Source organism: Cibotium barometz, chromosome 27 (assembly GCF_041138505.1).
Source record: "Cibotium barometz isolate CiBa-2024 chromosome 27, ASM4113850v1, whole genome shotgun sequence".
Taxonomy (NCBI): Eukaryota; Viridiplantae; Streptophyta; class Polypodiopsida; order Cyatheales; family Cibotiaceae; genus Cibotium; species Cibotium barometz.
Genome location: NC_141072.1, coordinates 53042910 through 53058180, shown reverse-complemented (window position 1 = coordinate 53058180; position 15271 = coordinate 53042910).

Below are 15271 nucleotides of genomic sequence, written 5' to 3'. Positions count from 1 at the left end.
ACAAAAAAACTAAAAGGCCCAATCTAAATCAACAAGATTAGCCTCCTCTTTAGATTCGACTTTGACTTTGCCTTTGTCTTTGTTTTTGTTTTTGTTTTTGTCAGTGTTGGTGGAGTTTCCTTTCTCTTCATCTTTCTTCTTTTTCCTAAAATCTTTGATCATATGCCCCTTTTTTCTGCAGTAGTAGCAGATTCTTGGAGCCTTCTTCTTATCTTGGTCTGTAATCAAAGCCTGTTCGCCCAATAGTTGAGGTGCAGTTTTGAAGACGATGAAATTGCCTCCATTCTTGTTTCCTCTAAGATTAAAGAAAAATGCTGCTGAGACAAGTGTGAGGCTAGGTTGATTTGAAATGACTGAAACACATTATTCAAAAGCTGGAGGCATACTACAGAGAAGCACAAAGACAGCTTCTTCTCCTGAGATTGTAACTCCTACTCCAGAGAGCTGGTCAATGAGACACCTAAGATCATTCATATGCATGGCAATGGATGTCTTTTCAGCTTTTTCTAACCTATAGAGACGTTTCCTGAGAAACAATCTTGCTGCTACTACATTGGTCTGACCAAAAATAGCTTTTAGTTGAAGCCAACCATCATGAGCACTAGATGCTGAGCTGACCTGATGTATTTGATTATCGCTAAGACCACTTATGATGAATGATAAGGCTTTTGCATCACTTTTTTTTCATTTTTGTACTACCTCTAGATTTCTTGCTGTGGGTTTCCTTTCAGTCCCACTTGCAAGACCCCATAGATCTTTATCTATTAAGGCCATTTGCATTTTGATGGCCCACGTGTGATATTAGGTGCCATTAAAGCGATCATTTCTATCAAAGAACTGACCCTGGTGACTTGACATTTTGCCACAAAGTCCTTCTCTAGAATTTAAATACCCTTTATAGTTGGAGGGTTATTACAAATATGCTATTTTTACCCAACTTCACCAAGCACCTTCCCCATACAAGTGCATATTCTCACATAGAAAGGGTGAAAATCCCAAACTTTTTGCTAAGCACTAGTAGTGAGATTTGTTTGATTATGGGTTTTTTTATTTTTATCGTTTTGCTTTTACGGTTACTTGACTCACAACAAGAACTAGGCATCGCAAGAGGCCTTTATAGTGATAGGACTATTACAAAGGAAATTTTCTCACAAAATAACACATTTTTTTCACCACTAAGTTAGAAGTGCCTCATTTGAACCACTTAGCATAAATGAGTGTTTACACAACAACATGTGCACCCTCCTCGTGTTAGATTTAAAGGTTTTTAAACCTTTGGTGCTCAAAATAGTAAATCACAGCAATCTTTGTATTGAAACTTGGTGCTAGATTGCACAAGGTTGTTGAGGCCACATGTGCTTAATCTTGGCCGCTTCTCAAACTCAGCTCAGCAGTGGGCACAGCAGTGACCTTGATGAAGGCGGCCCACAGAGATACTGGTAGTGAAGTGATAAAGGCTCACCTCTCAAGGGTTTTCCCAGCTCAGCCCTTGACTTCTGCTCTAGCTCTCTCAGTTCGCAGAAGCTCCCGACTTCTTGTCGTTCGTGACGTCGGTCTGCACGTGATTGGAAATCCAGGTGAGGTTGCCTCAGCACACAGCTTTGCTCTTCTCTTCCAACTCTTCCCACTGTACTATAAAGAGCACCAACTTCTGCTAGAGATGCCAATTACCAACTTATGCGCTTGTCTTCTAACAAGGAGATGCTACTTAAGAAGCCTAGGGAACTCATGCTGCTGCGCAGGAAGCTGATGCTACACAGCCTACAAATTCTACTGCACAAAGAGATTGAAACCTAAATAAAAGCTCCAGTCAGCCCGCCATTGAAGAAGGGTTCTTGCAAGTGCAGGAGTTCACACAGTAGAAAAAGAGCAGGCCCGTAGCTTCACACAGTGAAAGTAGAAGATTTAGAAGCTTTTTGTTGGCCACAAAGAAAGCTTGATGCTACACATAGTTTCTGATTCTTGTTCACCTCTCTCACTTGTTGCCACCCAAGATGCAAGAATAGACGATACTCTCTCTCTTATCACCTAGAGTATATGCTCCACACTCAATGCATAGGAAGAATTATTCTTCCCTAGATGATGCCCACAAAGAGTTAAACTGGAGGCCACTTAATTTCTCAAGAATGCCACTTAATGATTCACACAGTCAACCACCAATCAACAAATGCATGCAAGTGACGAGTTCACCAAGAAAATCATAGATTTCTCTCCCTTCTTGCCACAATGCAAGAGAATCTCTCACCTCTTATACATATGACATTGAGCAATGGGGAGATGTCATCGCTCTCAAACAATGGAAGCTATCAAACAATGGAAGCTATCTCACACTTTCTCTCTTGCTTGTCATTAGTATTAAGAAAATGAAGATAAATCACTCAACCATTAAAATTACTAATGTGATCATCAACACCCACAATGGTGTTTCCCAAAAAATTTCTCTCTAACTAAAAAAGATAAAAGAGAAATGTTGCTAAGCACAAAACTTATTACAAAGGTTAGCACAAAGCTATTAACAAAACTTCTCACCACTCAAGCAAGAATCCCACACTCACAAAGATGCTCCTACTCAACTAATAATAAGTAAGATGCACTCCCATGGAAAGGAGCTCTGATACCAAATGTTGGAATCACTTAGTTAGCAAGCTAATCACCAATAGATGTAGCGTGATAGCTTGTGATAACACTAAGTTATACATCAACACATGATTAAGCTAGAGAATACTCAATAAAAAGCCAAAATGGTGACAAAAGCCAAAGTTCACAAAGTAATACTAAGCTTGAATTAGACACAAAGTGTATACAAGAATGCTAGAGCTCTCACACACTAGAGAAGGTGTAGAGACCATGCTTTTATAGGCTGTAAGGAGGAAGGCGCCTAGATTACACCCACTTGCCCCTCTCATGCCACCTCTAGAGGAGGTTCCTTGAATGCTGGTCAATGACCATGGGTTACAAGCTAACCCATGGTTTACACCTTAGCCCATACTCTACGCATAAATGTATCTAACCCATGGAGACACACTAAGTAATGGATGTAGATCAACCTACTCTCAAAGTTCACAAAGTAACACTAAGCTTGAATTAGACACAAAGTGTATACAAGAATGCTAGAGCTCTCACACACTAGAGAAGGTGTAGAGACCATGCTTTTATAGGCTCTGAGGAGGAAGGCGCCTAGATTACACCCACTTGCCCCTCTCATGCCACCTAGAGGAGGTGCCTTGAATGCTGGTCAATGACCATGGGTTACAAGCTAACCCATGGTTTACACCTTAGCCCATACTCTCATAAATGTATCTAACCCATGGAGACACACTAAGTAATGGATGTAGATCAACCTACTCTCAACAAGAGATACATAAACCTCCACATGCAAGTCGCCATTCAAGAAGGCAGCCTTGATATCTAATTGATGTACATTCCAACCATGGTGTGCTGGTAATGTAATACACTTGATAGTAATCATACAAGATTGGGTACAAAGGTTTCAGCATAATCTATGCCCTTTTCTTAAGCATAACCCTTTACAACAAGCCTTACCTTCTAGTGATCATCAATTCTAGCATCAGCTTTATGCTTAAGCTTGTAAACCCAATTCGTTACTAATGGACTTTTTTACCATAAGGTAAATTTTCTAAATACCAAGTGTCATTTTTAAAAATTGAACCATACTCGTCTTGCATGGCCTGCATTTAATGATCATTTTCCTATGCTTCCTTAAAGGAAACATGTATCTCTTCATTGCATATATTGGGAATGAGAGGATTATCTACAAAAGAATAAGATACATGATGAGAGCCTACACATGTCTTGCTAGACATGTCTTGCTAGGTAAAGCAGTAGCATGATGAGAACCTGCATGTGTCTAGGTAAAAGAGTAGCTAATTTGCTAACCAGAAAATTAGCTACTTCATTGCATATATTTGCTATGAGAGGATGATCCACAAAAGAATAAGATGCATGATGAGAGCCTACACATGTCCTGTTAGGTAAAGCAGTAGCATGATGAGAACCTGCACAAGTCTTGCTAGGTAAAAGAGTAGCTTATTTGCTAACCTTCAATGTTTGCACACCAACCATTTTGGCATACTCTTGGATGCATGTATGGCTGCCTTTTTTAGTGTTTTAAACTTAATGGGATGTAATTAATGATTCTAATACTAATTAAAGGTTAGGATGTAAGCAATTAAATGTTTTTATTGTGTTTATGGATTCACATGTTTTTAATCTACTAACTCAATAATGCATGAAAAATTTTATGAAATGCATGAACAAATTAACTATCCCACTCTTATTCACCCTAATCAAGCTTAATGCTCATGGTTTCAAAGTGGATTCCACTCCTAATCATAATCGCTAAGCTAATCCTTAGCAAAAAATGAAATCTAAGCTTTTTCGGCTCCAATTTCATGCAAATTATCAATGAAGATGAATCGGGATGTGAGAATGAGATGTGATGTAAATTGGGATAGATATGATATGTGATGTGAATGAATATGATGTGATGAGATGTGGATATGGGTAGATGCGAGTGGATGAGATCTAATGCAGATAAATGAGAAAAGATGTAATGAGATGGAAAATGATGTGATGAGAATGGGAATACATATGAAATAAATGAGGATTGATGCGGAACAATGTGGAAAGACGAGAGTTTGTTATAGAAAGTGTATTTATGACCTGTTTTTAAATGACTGTTTTATGTCAAAAATGCTGGGGAGGCATTTTGACCGTCCTGTGAATGAGGTCGTGGAGACCTAACTGATAAAGTTGCAATAGTTGATAGAGAGTCAACGGATGATGTCTTGCGTAGCAAGGTTAGCCGAGGTCTTGACCAGCCTCGGTTCGATTTAAATGGTGAGCTTTCTGTACGGTGGATGAGGGACCAAGGAAGTGGCCTATGAGTGAAGCGCTAGGTGACCTGCGAAGGATCCTAGAGGGTGCTGACCATACGGTGCTCGAGCTCTAGGTCGCTGAAGATACCCACACGTACATCGTGGAAGATATTGGAACAAGGAGTAAGAGTTGTTTTCTGAATTCGGGCATGGATCTGGTTGATTGACCTTGCTGGTCCTCAACGGCAGTCACTGGCTCTTTTATATGGATCTGTTGGTTGATCTTGCTGAATCTTCAACGAAGATTCCATTTTGATTTTTGTAAGTGAATATATTGCCGGGTACTATGAGCTAGGAACTATCGAAGAGGCTCCTGAGTGGATTTAACCGGATATTTTGGAGGATTATGATCAGTGATACTATAGTTTCATTAAAAATTTGTTTTAAAGACAGCTGAATATGTAAGAAAGGAAATTTATATTGGGTGTGTAAGTGGTGTGATTGGTTTTAAGTCGACTAGGGGGCCTGGGAACTCTTTTCCCTGGTACCCGAGACAAAACCTAACCAAATTCTTAAATGGATCCCATTACTACATTGGTTGGGTGGTTGGCTAACCCACGGGATTGGGGCTACGCTCGACTGATGGATCCCTAAATTGAGACTCAATTCTGTCATGGTACGATAGATGAAGTAAATCTCGGATAAAAAATGTTCTATGGAAAAGAATCAACGGTTGTGCCTCTCAATGAGGAAAAAAGCGTTGGTCTCTATGATCCAAATGCAAGTCTTTTCCTTGATCTGACTATGGGTACTTATGGGTTCGGTTAGATCAGTTCAGTTAGTTAAGACTCTTGACTATGTTAGAGTAAAAATATCCTGGAGGAATCGCCCGTGCTTTTTGGGCGAGGGAAGTTTTTTCGGGTTTGGTTTTGGAAGAACCAGGGGATTAGTCTCTTGTCCGGATATACATGGAAAAAGCCCCGAGTGAAGGACCTTGCCCCGTGCAAGAAGTGCTACTTCCCCTACTAGCACCCCAGGATTCGTTGTGAGGAGGGGACGGGGATCTTTCAATTCTTGCAAGTTGAAGCAATATGAGGCCAACTATGCCACCTATGATTTGGAACTCTTAGCCGTTGTTCATAGCCTCAAGTTATGGAGACATTGTCTCCTAGGGCGTAAGTTCCAGCTTGTAATTGACTACAAAAGTCTAAAGTGGATCTTCACCCAACCCAGCATCAATATGAGGCAGAGAATATGGGTTGAGATCCTACAAGAATGTGACTTCCACATCAAATTCCACCCTGGGAAGGATAATGTGGTAGCAGATGCACTTAGCCACTGCAAATCTTTCTTGAGTGCAATTTCTATGCCAAATGATCCCATATTGGTCAAGGTGAATAAAGTCTCATTTCATGATTCTAACTACCAAAGACTTATGAACTTAGTTGAAGAAGGGGGAACTTCAGAGAAAGAGAAAAATGTAATCAAGTGTTACTTCACCCATGATAGGTGCCTCTACTTCAATTACAAGGCTATGTATTCCTAAGGATCCTTCCCTAAAGAAGCTAATCCTCCATGAAGCTCTTGTGATAGACCTACTACTACTACAGGGCACCCAGGCTATGCAAAGACCTTGAAGAGCTATCATTGGGTAGGCTTGAAAAATGATATCCTTCAATACTTGAAGTTAATGTCTCTCATGTTAAAGGATCAAAGTTGAAAGAGTCAAGATGCCTGGAAAGCTTCAACCCTTGGATATGCCTCAAATGAAGTGGGAATACATTAGTATGGATTTTGCCACAAGTCTCCCCACTGTACAAGGAGGGTATGATTCTATTTTTGTAGTGGTGAACTTACTTACCAAAGTAACTCATCTTATCCCAGTAAACCTTCAACGCTTTTGATGTTGCCCGGTTATTCATCAAGGAGGTCTTCAAGCTTCATTAGGAAGTGAATGGGGTCTTCTTGGGCCCTTTAATTTGCCCAAGCCTAATCAAGGTGATTAAGGAATAGCCAAATGGGGGGTTGCCATGTGGACTGAAATGTTGGGTTTGTAAGAGAGGTGTAAGAGTGGTCAAAGGGTGCACTTTTCCCCCCAAAAAGGGGGGGAGGCAATTTTACAATTTTCGAACCTCCATAACTTCTACATACAAGCTCCGATTTGAGCGGAGATTATAGATCCGTGATCTACGCATCAAGAGCTTTCCATAGATATGTTACATGATATGGTTTTGTCCGCTAGATTTTAAATTCCATTTTTCCCCCAAAATTCAAATTCGAATAAAGTAGCCATTTTGAAGCTTCTAATTAGAAAACGTTTCTTCTTAAGAGAAAAGGTTTGACTCCTTAAACTGCCAAATAAAAGGGCCCAAGAAGCCTTCCCATTGAGGTCCTAATGCATGGTCCACCAAAGAGGATAGTCAATGACCGGGACTCCAACTTCATTTCAAAGTTCTGGAAGTCCTTATTTCGGGCCTTGGGTACTTAACTTTTCTTCAATATAGCTTATCATCTAGAGAACGATGGCCAGACTAAGAGAGGTAACCAATTAATTGAAGGCATTCTTAGAGCATATTGCGACAGGAGCCAAGAAGATGGATTCAATACCTTCCTCTAGTAGAATTTTCCTATAAATACATCCTATCACCAAAGCATAGGGATGTCACCATTTAAAGCACTCTATGGGCAAGAATGCTTATCTCCTCTAAATTTCTTTGATCCAACCTTAAGATTTGAAGTCTCCAAAAAAATGCTCGATGAGATGGAAGAGCAGACCAAGGCTATCCAGAAAGATATTAAAGCTGCTCAAGATCGGCACAAAAATTATGCCGACATAAGGAGGTCTGAAAGGATCTTCAAGGAAGGAGATAAAGTCTTTCTACTACGGGTATGACCCAAGCATAGCTCTCTATCACTTGGAAAATATAAGAATCTCAGACCAAGATATTGTGGACCCTATGCAGTCATCAAGTGTCTAGGCAGAAGTGCCTATAAGCTACAACTCCCTGTTAAGGTCCAAAATGTGTTTCATGTAAGCTTGTTAAAGTCTTATGTACCCAGCCTTGATCACATTCTTGATAATGAGAAAGTTGTAATCTTGTAAGATTCCTCCCAGCCTCTCAGGATGTCCAGTATCTTCCCCTGTAGTCAATCCCCTCTTCAAAAATATAAAAGATCTTGTTTTTGCCTGTTTTGGCCTAGAGAGAGAAAATATTCTAGAGAGAGATTATTCAGATTTTGAATATTTTTGGATAGAAAAATTTCTCATCTTATTAATATAAGTTTCCTTGAAACAGAAGTTCAAAAAGATTTCCAGAAGGTGCATTAGAAATCAAGTATAATCTGTTCAAGAGGCCTTATCCTAAGAGTCAAGATTTTTTCAAAATTTTAAATTAAGGTTCCTATGGACCAATAAGATTCATCCAAATGTAGGGAGGAGATAAATGGAAGAACAAAAGGAAAATCCCCTAAAAATGAGTAAATACTCACATAAGATGAAGAGTTGACTAAGGAAGGTTAATAGTTAAAAAAGAGAGATATTTAGAAGAGATGATGCATTTTTGACACCTCAGTATATGGGGGAAATCCCCTCATGAAGGAGGCGCCTATTTCACATGTGTGGGAGAGTTTTAAACTCCCAAATAATGAGATATTTTTATCTCTCCTCTCTCCTGTTTCAACCAGATCCAAAAAGTGAGCAAAATTGACCTAAAAATTGTCAAAAAATGACCAAATTGATCTGGAAAATTCTAGAATCAGTTTGTTTGGTTAGAGGCTCACTTTTTCCTATAAATAGAAGCCTTCCCCTTTGTTGAAGCTTAATAGTGTTTTTGCACTGTTATCCTGCTTCTCCCAAGAGCCAAAAACTATGAATTTACTCATAATTCATTAGTTTTTGACCTTCCCTCTTCTAAAGATTGGTGGCCACTCTTGTTTCAAATAAGAGTAGATCCCTCAAACCATCAAGCCAAAGGAAAGCTCTCAAATCCCTTTGTAAGTTGGAGATTCTTCTCTTTTCTAATTCATTTTATGGGTTTTTATGATTTTTGTCTTCTCTAATATGAATATGATGTTATGCCTCATTAAAAAAAGGCATTCCCCTATCTTCTTTAGTAAATCCAACCATTCTTTATCCTAGATGAATGATTATTGGATAAAATTAAGTTTTTCATAATGTTTCTCTTTGATAAGTAGAAAATGTTTACATTAGAATGATTTAAATACTCTTGGTGAATTTCTAATTAATTTTAGAGAGTTAAAATTCAAAAAATGGTCAGCCATACAAAGGAGGTTATGGCGAAATTTTCTAAAATTGTGAAAAATAAGTTTTACTTTTTTTTTATTTCAAAAGAGTAATTCCCATCGTATATGTATTCTTAAAGTGTTATTTTCATCCTAGGTATAGAAAAATGCATATTAAAAATATTTTATTAAAAAAATGTTACTTTCTTTAGAATTAAATTCTATGCATAGAAGGAAGCATATTGAAATTGTTACTTTCTTTAGAATTAAATTCTATGCAAAGAAGGAAGCATATTGAAATTGTTACTTTCATTATAAAAGTGTTATTTTCATCATAAATGATTTTTATGCATAAATGGATGCATAAAAGAAATTCTTTTATATTATAAGAGTGATTTTCATCATAAATGATTTGTATGCATAAACATATGCATAAAAGTTTTTTTTTATATTAAAAGAGTGATTTTCATCATAAATGATTTCTATGCATAAACCTATGCATAAAAGATAATTTTTGTATTAAAAGTGTGATTTTCATCATAAATTATTTTTATGCATAAATAGATACATAAAAGAAATTTTTTTATATTAAAAGAGTGATTTTCATCATAAATGATTTGTATGCATAAACATATGCATGAAAGATTTTTTTATTTTAAAAGAGTGATTTTCATCATAAATGATTTGTATGCATAAAAGATAATTTTTATATTAAAAGTGTGATTTTCATCATAAATGATTTTTATGCATAAATGGATGCATAAAAGAAATTCTTTTATATTAAAAGAGTGATTTTTATCATAAATGATTTGTATGCATATGCATTAAAGATTTTTTTTAATATTAAAAGAGTGATTTTCATCATAAACGATTTCTATGCATAAAATATTTTTTTAATATTAAAAGAGTGATTTTCATCATAAATGATTTCTATGCATAAAAGATAATTTTTATATTAAAAGTGTGATTTTCATCATAAATGATTTTTATGCATAAATGGATGCATAAAAGAAATTCTTTTATATTAAAAGAGTGATTTCATCACATAAATAATTTGTATGCATAAACATATGCATACACATATGCATTAAAGATTTTTTTATATTAAAAGAGTGATTTTCATCATAAATACTTTGTATGCATAAACATATGTATAAAAGATAATTTTTATATTAAAAGTGTGATTTTTATCACAAATGATTTTTATGCATAAACGGATACATAAAAGAAATTCTTTTATATTAAAAGAGTGATTTTCATCATAAATGATTTGTATGCATAAACATATGCATATTAAAAGAGTGATTTTCATCATAAATGTTTGTATGCATAAACATATGCATATTAAAAGAGTGATTTTTATCATAAATGATTTGTATGCATAAACATATGCATAAAAGATTTTTTTAATATTAAAAGAGTGATTTTCATCATAAATGATTTGTATGCATAAACATATGCATAAAAGGTAATTTTTATGATAAAAGTGTGATTTTCATTATAAATGATTTTTATGCATGTGGATGCATAAAAGAAATTCTTTTATATTAAAAGAGTGATTTTCATCATACATGATTTGTATGCATAAACATACGCATAAAAGATTTTTTTATATGAAAAGAGTGATTTTCATCATAAAGGATTTGTATGCATAAAAGATTTTTTATATTAAAAGAGTGATTTTCAAATGGATTTTATGCATAAATTAGATGCATAAAAGAAATTGTTTAATTATAAAAGTGTGACTTTCATCAGAATTGAATTTATGCATAAATAGATGCATAAAAGAAAGTTTTTATTTTAAAAGAATTATTTTTCATTGGATTTAGTTTTTATGCATGGGAAGATGCATAAGAAAAATTCTATTATTCTAAAAGTGTAATTCCTACTAAATTGGATTTATGCATGGAAAGATGCATAAAGAATTTATTTTAATCCAAAAGTGTTATTCTCATCAAATTTGATTTTTTGCATAGAAGGATGCATAAAGAAATCCATTTTTATTTCAAAAGAGTTATTTTCATCAATTTTGATTTTATGCATAGAAAGATGCATAAAGAATTTTATTTTCAATTCAAAAGAGTTATTTTCATCAATTTTGATTTTATGCATAAATAGATGCGTAAAGAATTTTACTTTTAATCCAAAAGAGTTACTCTTATCAATTTTGATTTTATGCATAGAAAGATGTGGTTTGATGTGTGCATGATGTGGGTTGAAGGAAATGGATGTATAAATGTAGATGTGGATGTGGATGTATAGATGTAGATGTGGACGTGGATGTGGATGTATGGATGTAGATGTGGATGTGGATGTGGAAATGGATATGTGTGTATGAATGTAGATATGGATGTGGATGTATGAATGTGGATGTGGATGTGGATGTATGAATGTGAATGGGGATATGGATGTATGAATGTGGATATAAAAATGGATGTATGGATGTGGATATGGATGTGTATGTATGAATGCGGATGTGGAAGTGGATGTATGGATGTGGATGTACGAATGTGAATGTGTGTGTGGAATAATGAATGCAAATGTGTATGTGAAATGATGTGACGTCGATATGAGTGAATGGATGAGAGGTGATGACATGTGAATTGGGATGTGAATAAATGATATGTGAGATGAATGAATCTGATGTGATGAGATGAAAAATGATGTGATTGGATGAGAATGAGTACACATATGAATGGAATGTGGAATAAGTAATGTGGACTGATGAGGGATAATGTGAAAAGACGGGAGTTCATTATAGAAACTGTTTATAAATAGAAACTCTATTTATAACCTATTTGTAAATGACTGTTTTATATCAAGAATGCTGGGGAAGCATATTGACCGTCTTGTGATTAAGTCATGGTGGAGACCTAACTGATAAAGTTGCAACTACTGATGGAGAGTCAATGGAGGACGTCTCGCATAGCAAGGCCGGCCGAGGTCTTGACCAGCCTCGGTTTGATTAAAATGGTGAGCTTCTGGTACAGTGGATGAGGGACCAAGGAAGCGCCCTATGAGTGAAGTGCTAGGTGACCTGCGAAGGATCCTAGAGGGTGCTGACCATACGGTGCTCGGGCTCTGGGTTGCCAAAGATACCCACAAGTACATCGGGGAAGATATTGGAACAAGGAGTAAGAGTTGTTTTCTGAATTCGGGTGTGGATGTGGTTGATTGACCTTGCTGGTCCAACGAATGAGTCCATGACCCTTTTATATAGATCTGTTGGTTGATCTTGCTGATCTTCCTCGGAGATTCCATTTTGTTATGTGAATATAATACCGGTTACTATGAGCTAAGAACTATAGAAAAGGCCCCTGAGTGAACAGGTGGTGAGCGTTCTGGTTGCCAATGATGCCATAAGTACACCGATGAAGAATTGGAAATAAGGATTCAACCAAAGATTTTGAGGATTGTGACCAGTGACACAATGGTTTCATTAAAGGATTGTTTTAAAGATAGCTGATGCTAAGAAAAAAGATAGCTGATGCTAAGAAAAAAGGCAATGTCATATTGGATGTGTAAGTGGTGTGACTAGTTTTATGTTTGCATGAACATCCGGCTAGGGGCCTGGAAACCTGATACCCGAGACAAAACCTAACCAAATTTCTAATTGGATCCCATCACTACAGTGGTTGGGCGGTTGGCTAACCCATGGGACTGGATGGGGTTAGGCTAGACTGATGGATCCGTAAATCGAGACTCAAAATTCTGTTTAGTTTGATAGATGAAGTAAATTTCGGATAAAAATTGTTCTATGGAAAAGAATCAATGGCTGTGCCTCTCAATAAGGAAAAAAGCGTTAGTCTCTATGATCCAAGTATAGTCTTTTTCCCTGATCTGACTATGGGACCTACGGCTTTTGACTACGTTAGGGAAAAGTTATCCTGGTGGAATCACCCGTGCTTTCCAGGTAAAGGAAGTTTTCTCAGGTTCGGTTTTGGAAAAACCGATGCATTAGTCTCTTGTCCGGATATCCGTGGGTGAGGCCCAAGTGTGGGACCCTGCCCCGCGCAAGAAGTGCTACTTCCGTTGCTAGCACCCCTGAATTTGTTGCGCGGTGACGACAAGGATCTCACAAATCCCAACCCAAGGAGTCCTTAAGTTATAGCAAAGTAGGATCCCATCACATTCTTGATGATGAGCATATTTTAATCCCAACCCAAGGAGTCCTTAAGTTACAGCCAAGTAGGATCATATATTCTAGAGAAAGGGAACTCCGTAGTCAAACTCTTATAGAACATCTAGTGCAATGGAAAGATTACCTTGAAGAGGATGCAACTTGGGAAGATGAAGCTACACTCTTAAAAGATTACCCCGAACTCATGACGAGATGAGGACATCTCAATTTCTTTAAGGGGGAAAGGATGTAACATGCCCATCTTTAATAAAAAATTATGCTCATTTAATAGATGAAATTATGGTCCTTTTTACAAATGAAAAATCATCATTTGTAATTATTAAGCTATTTCTACTTAGAATCTTAAAATTTTGCATCCAAATTTGGAATCTGAGGATTTTATAGGCTTCAAAACGGACACCGAAATAAGCCTCTACGTAAATTTTTAGTTAACGTATGGTGAAATTCCAACCTTAATAAATGCATGTCCGGGTATCCTATTAACGAACAGACTGCACTCCTTCGACCATGGAAACTCCTCGGACAATTTCATCGAAAAAAAATTCGTAACCGTTGGATGTGTCGATATGCATATCGAGGTTGACGCCCCAAAAAAGAGACCCCACCACAAGAAGACCCGTACACATACTAGGACGCCCATACAAACGAGCCCGTACTAACCACCCTAGCGTGGTATGGTCCCCATTGGTCGCACCACATGGAAATCCATGCAACCATTGGGCCAAAAGGTGCATGCGTATTCCACCTTTGGCCCGTGTATAAGCACCACTTCTTTCTCCAGACTCATGCAACCACAGATCGGTGTACTTTCACCGTACACTGTCCTTTGCACCCCACTTTTGCTCTCTCTTTACCCACACCCATACCCGTACACCAGCCCCTATATAAACCCCCCAACACCCCCTATAGCTGACACCCGACACTCTGAGCAAAGGTTGTACCCGACAACCCATTACAGCTCACCATTCCCAGCAAGCCCTTTTCAGCCCATCTCCAAGTAGGCTCTACATAATTGCTTCCAACAGCAAATCCTTGCCTGCTCTCTCCCCCTATATGAATAGACTTAAGGGGGAACTCTCTTTCTCCCCCCTCTGGTTCACCTTATAGCCTTGCTCCCAGCTTAAGGATACTCTACTTTTTGTGCCCCCCCATATAAAGAGACTTACGCAAGCACACTTTGGCTCTCAGAGGTGGTTTCCACGAGTGAGTTTTATGCTCATAAAGTGAGCAAATGAACTTCGAATTGCAATCCGACTGAAGTGTTGAGTTCGTGGTGACGTGAGCTATGAGAAAGTGGATAGTATGGCTCCTCCTTGAAGACACCAAAATGATACCTCGAGAAGCGTGCATATAACAACCCTAGAGGAAATACACCAAACACGGTCCCAGCTCTTCCCATGGGAGTTCCACATGGAGCCAATGGCCAAGTTAGCTTGATAATCATTAAAAAAGAGGTTTTTTGATTGATCTTTAATGTTAGTATTAATTAAGTAAGAAAGAGGGTGTTACTTTTCCTTGTTTTGAAATTACCAAATTTCTAAAAAATTATCGCTTTCTCGAGAAGATGATGTGGGTTCCCATATCTTATGATTTAGTTAAACAGTTGTGTTGCTATTGATTAAGTTAAAATATAGGTACATCTTCTCCCTGCGTTGATGCTAACCCCATTCATGTACTTGTGTAGCTGGGTGGTGACATTAGCGAGGCCCGGAGTCAGCCCAAGGTATCCCTCCTACCATTGGGTAGTTTTAGAACTCGCCGGTTTGGGTGAGTGTTATGAATATTCCCTCATTCTGTGGGCCCAGGCTAGTGTGGTAAATAAGCCCACCCTAGCATGTAGACATCCCTCCGAGTAGTGGGAGGATCAAGCGTCGGGGCGACAGGCCACTGACTTGAGTCCTCACCGGCTACCAATGACGAGGTGTATGGTCCCGTAGGATTGCCTAGTCTATGGAGACTGGAAGGCCGAATTCTAGATTATCGGTGGAATAAAATAAGCCTTGATCTGGCTATAGATAGATTTGAACCCCGTATCTATTTAAATCCCTTG